Source organism: Nestor notabilis, unplaced genomic scaffold, assembly GCF_000696875.1.
Source record: "Nestor notabilis isolate BGI_N333 unplaced genomic scaffold, ASM69687v1 scaffold16905, whole genome shotgun sequence".
Classification (NCBI taxonomy): domain Eukaryota; kingdom Metazoa; phylum Chordata; class Aves; order Psittaciformes; family Psittacidae; genus Nestor; species Nestor notabilis.
In genome coordinates, this window is record NW_009929177.1 from 18874 (window position 1) to 23479 (window position 4606).

A 4606-nucleotide genomic window follows, 5' to 3' on the forward strand; every position below is an offset into this window, starting at 1 on the left:
GGGGTTTTCTGCTTTAGTTTCCTCCTTCTCAGGCTTAGTTCACTTGGGGGATGTCCCGTGGAGCCCCAGGGCAGGCAGAAGGGCAGAGCCCTGGGTGCCAGCGGGGCTGCAAGCCAGGTCACAGCCCCGGGCTGGATTTCTTTGTGCTCTGTATTTACAATGTTCCAAGAAGTCATTTCCTGGGGTGTTGACGTGTTTTTCATGTGGATTTCCTCCTTCCCACTGTGAAAGTGTTCTAGGCTCGGGACTTGTGAAAGTGAAACGAGATGTTGTTTTGAGGGGAATGGAAGGCTTGGATGTAGCGATGAACTGGTTAACAGCAGCAGGAGGGGGGGAGACGAGATCTGAGCTGCAGACTTTGCTGTGAGACAAAGGGCAGTGCAGTCAGTGCTGGGAACGCCCTTGGCATTGGTCTGTGCCGAATTGAAAGCAGAACCTCGGGGCAGCAAAGATAAGACAGTTCTTTGGCAGCATCTACAAGGAAGCTGCATGTGTCTGGATCGAATTAATGTGATGAAGCCATGAGGAATAAGGTCAATACGAAAATGTTGCTGGAGCTGCAGCATTCCCCTCACCCCCTGGTATTTTAAAGCAGGAGGAAAGGGCAGGAAGGTTTCGGTGCTGTCACTGGGCAGGGCGATGAGCAGCTTTTGGTTCCAGGTGACTTCTCCTTTTCATCCATATGGTTCTGAGCATGGCACAGGAAAAGCAAACTGCTTTCATGCTGTGGCAGTAGCTTCGTAAGCGAACACCCCCACATGTATCGAGGAATGGCTTGAACCTGCCAGAGGGGAGATTGAGATGAGCTCTGAGGCAGAAGCTCTTCCCTGGGAGGGTGCTGAGGCGCTGGCACAGGGTGCCCAGAGAAGCTGTGGCTGCCCCATCCCTGGCAGTGTTCAAGGCCAGGTTGGACACAGGGGCTTGGAGCAACCTGCTCTAGTGGAAGGTGTCCCTGCCCGGGGCAGGGGTTGGAGCTGGAGGAGCTTTAAGGTCCCTTCAACCCAAACCACTCTGGAATTCTATGGTTATACACACACAGGCTTTTTGGTGTAAAATCCACACCAGTGAGCAGCTCGAGGTCCTGGCCTGGTGGTGTCTGTGTGGTTTGGGAAGCCCTGCTTGCTCGTGCTGTGGTGGGCAGGAGTGTTCTGCACTGAGTGCTGCTGCTGCTGCAGGCTCCTACAGTGGGGTCTGACCAGTGGGTCCTGGGGCCTATGGCAAAGAACAACATCCACGGGCATCTTGTACAAGTGGGGAAACTGAGGCACGGACATTTCATGAGTAACCAGGTCTTCTGGTGAATAGCTTGAGTAGAGCCTGCCCGTGCCCTCAGTTCCTGCCCAGCTCCATTTGGTTCCTCCACCCCTGGTAGCTGTAGAAAGCAAAGGTGCTGAGGGGTGAGCAGGTTACAGTTGTAATTGTTGTAACAGTTGTACGGTTGTAACCCCCATCCCATCCCCTTCACACCTCCGGATGTTCTGCAGGTATTGCTGAAAGAAAACCCTTGTTTGACACTGTGTCAGCGAGCTCTTGGCTTGAAAAGGCATGAGCCGGGTTGTTCTCCCAGTCACTGCTCAATTCTAAGGATGCTGCACATGTCGCCATTGGGTTGGTGGTGTCCAGTCTTCAAGACTTTGCATTAAGGTCAGGCTTAGAGAAGCCAGGACCCGCTTTGGTACAAGTGAGGGGTGAGGCAGCCTTGCCAGGCGCCGGAGCATCGGTGCAGCGGGAATGAAGCCAGAGGCGCCGGGTGGGATGTGCCTGTCTGCACGGGCTCTGGCTCCAACAGCTCTTGCTGCTGCTTGTTAAGCTTCAAACCTGTTTGTGAAACTGAAACCCATCTTCCACTTCAGCACACGTCAAATGCACATTGAATTCCTGGACTTGTTCTGCTCTTCCCAGCTTCTTGTTTGTTTTTTTCATTGTTAAGCTCCTGTTGGGGCTGGGAAGTGTGAGGAGGCTCTGCCAGGGGAGATGAGGAACCCAGGGCCCAGTGCCTCTCCTGAGCAGGTTGTGCCTCTGGAACCTCCCTGTGCCTGGGCTGTGCAGCCAGAGAGCCCCTGGCCGGGTGCTGGGTTTGCTCATCACAACTGGCCCTGGTGAGCTTTTGCCTCTCCTTTCTGTTCATGCCCTTGGGGCTCCGCAAGACCCTCCTTAAGGTGCCCACGGGCCAGGTCCAGGTCCAGCCCATGGTGCTGGGGCTGTGGGGGACCTGCAGCCCCCTCCCCACTGCTGGGAAGAGCCTGGAGCAGCACAGCTGGAAAAGCTGCAGAGCTGGGACCTCAGGAGCACCCTTGAGGCTTGGGCCAGGCTGCACCCCCGGCAGCGCTTCCCCCCGTCCACCCCGTCTGCCCTTGCTGGGGCCGTGCGGCGCTCACTGCGCTTGGCCCCCTGCTGCTGGACCTGGTGCTCCTGGAGCTCTGTCCTCTTCAGGAGAATCCACCCACAGCATCTTCTCCCTTTCCAGGAAAGCGAAGCCGGCACCGAGCCCGGCAACCCCGGCTCCAGCAGCACTGCTGCACCTGCACCACCGCCAGCTCCGCTGGGATGGGGCTGCTGCAACTCCATGCCAAAGAACAACTTTGAACCTCCTGCTCTGTTCCCTGCAGCCCCAGGTTGTCTGGTTCAACCCTGAGCTGCCAAAGGGGTTGGGATGTGGGAGCTGGAATGAGCTCAGTGCTCCCCATGGAGAGGTTTCAGGCTGGGAAGGATTTTAAGAGCCCTGGGAGCCCGATTCCTGTTGTTGGTTACCATGATGGTTGAGAAAGCAGGAGGAGAAACGAGAGGTGGAAGAGTAAGGGTTTTGGAAGGGAGGGGGTTGCAGCCCTGCCTGGAGTAGGGAGCAGCCCTATCCCCACTTTTGCAGAGGGCAGGCTGGTGCTCCTGGTGCTCTCCAGCTGGGAGGCATGGGATGAGCTGGGAAAGCTGCCCATGGGCTTGGTGCTGGTCCAGGAGCTTGCGTGTAGGGTCACAGGGCCAAGTCCCTGGGGGGGCTTTTTGTATTGGCCTCACTGGAGCAGGAGGCAGAGCCTGGTGAGCAGCAATGGGCAGGGTCTGTGGATTCGGGGGGCATGTGAGAGCTGGCACCAGCTCCCAGCCCCAACCAAGGATGCAAAGAGCAGGGACTCAGGGCTGGAAGGCTGTGGGATGGATAGCGGGAGTTAGGAGCAGCCCCTGCCAGGCAAGGGCATGATGGGGAACAGCCCATCTTGGCAGCCTTGGGTTTGGCCATGCCTTGGGCTGGGCTTGGCAACCCCAAAGTGTTGAGAGGAGCAGCACCAGGATCCCCTGGGACGAGGTGTAGCCCCGGAGAGTTGATGGGAGCAGGGGAGCAGGACGAGCAGGGCTGGGCTCAGCTCCGGGGGCTGGTGGAGCTGCCCCTAGTCCCATGGGAGATAAAGGCACCAGGCTTGGAAGTGGGAGCAAGTCTCCCTGGGAAAGCCCCAGGCATCCACCAGGAGAGGCAGAAGTGGAGCCCTTAGAATTGCTCCAGATGCAAGATGAGGCAGGACCCAGTTATCACCTGGAGCCCTCAGTGGGTTCCATCTGCAGTGCCTGGGCCAGAGCTCCTGGGAACCACATGATGCCATCCCCTGGGGCTACCACAACTCCCATCACCTCTGGCATCCCCTGGGCTGCTCCGATGCCACTAGCACAGCTGGGAAGCAGTGGGAGGCTGTGGGATGCTGCAGGAGCTTGGGGAAGCTGCCCCTCTGCCCCTTGCAGCCCACAGCTGGGCTGGGGCATGGGGTAGGAAAGAGGTAGCAGATAAGGCTAGGCTGCAGCAGGGGGTGCTGCCCAGATCCCAGGGGTGCTTCCCAGGACCCGGGGGGCTGCCGGCCAAGTGTGGGAACCAGCCCAGGTCTCCCATCGGGTGCTTTGCACCGCAGCAGCTCAGAGCCCAGGGCCGGTGCCTGCAGTGCCCCTGCCAAGAGGTGAGACCAGCACCAGAGTAGAGGCTTTATTGAAGCAGCAGTGGGAGCCCCCGCAGTGCGCTGCTGGGGAGGGGTTTGCATCTGGTGCGGAGCCCATGCTGCAGCTCTGTCCATCCGCTCCACCAGTCCTCACATGACACAGAGTATACAGGGAGTTACAGAAGGGGCCGTGTCCACCCCAGCATCCGTGGGAGCTTGACCACGCTCTGCTCTGCTTGAACCTACCTCCTGCATCCGACACAGACTTCAGCACCGAGGGCTTGCCCTCGTTCCTCCCGTGTCCTGTGCTGCTCCGGCCAGGCCCACCCGTGAGTTCAAGCCCTGCAGGGTACCTGCTGCCAGGGAGGGCCAGGAACCCCGAGGAAGGAAGGAACTGCTTGGTCAGGAGCGAAGGGGAGGTGTGATGGCAGGTTTCTGCCTGGATAGGGCTGTGCAGCCAAGTGCCTGGGTGCTGTTGTTTGGGCTGGCAACTGCTCCAGCTTCATGGTCCTGCTCTTTGACTTCCCCTTACACTGGCTGCTGGCATAGCTCCATGTTTCCGATGATCCCAAACTAAACTTCTTCACTCCTCTCCAGAAGCTGATGCTGGACCTGCCCCGTTCCTGCTGCTGTCCTTGGGTGCCAGCCCTGCACTCACCACAGGCTCCTATCCCTGAGCACACACAGCCCTG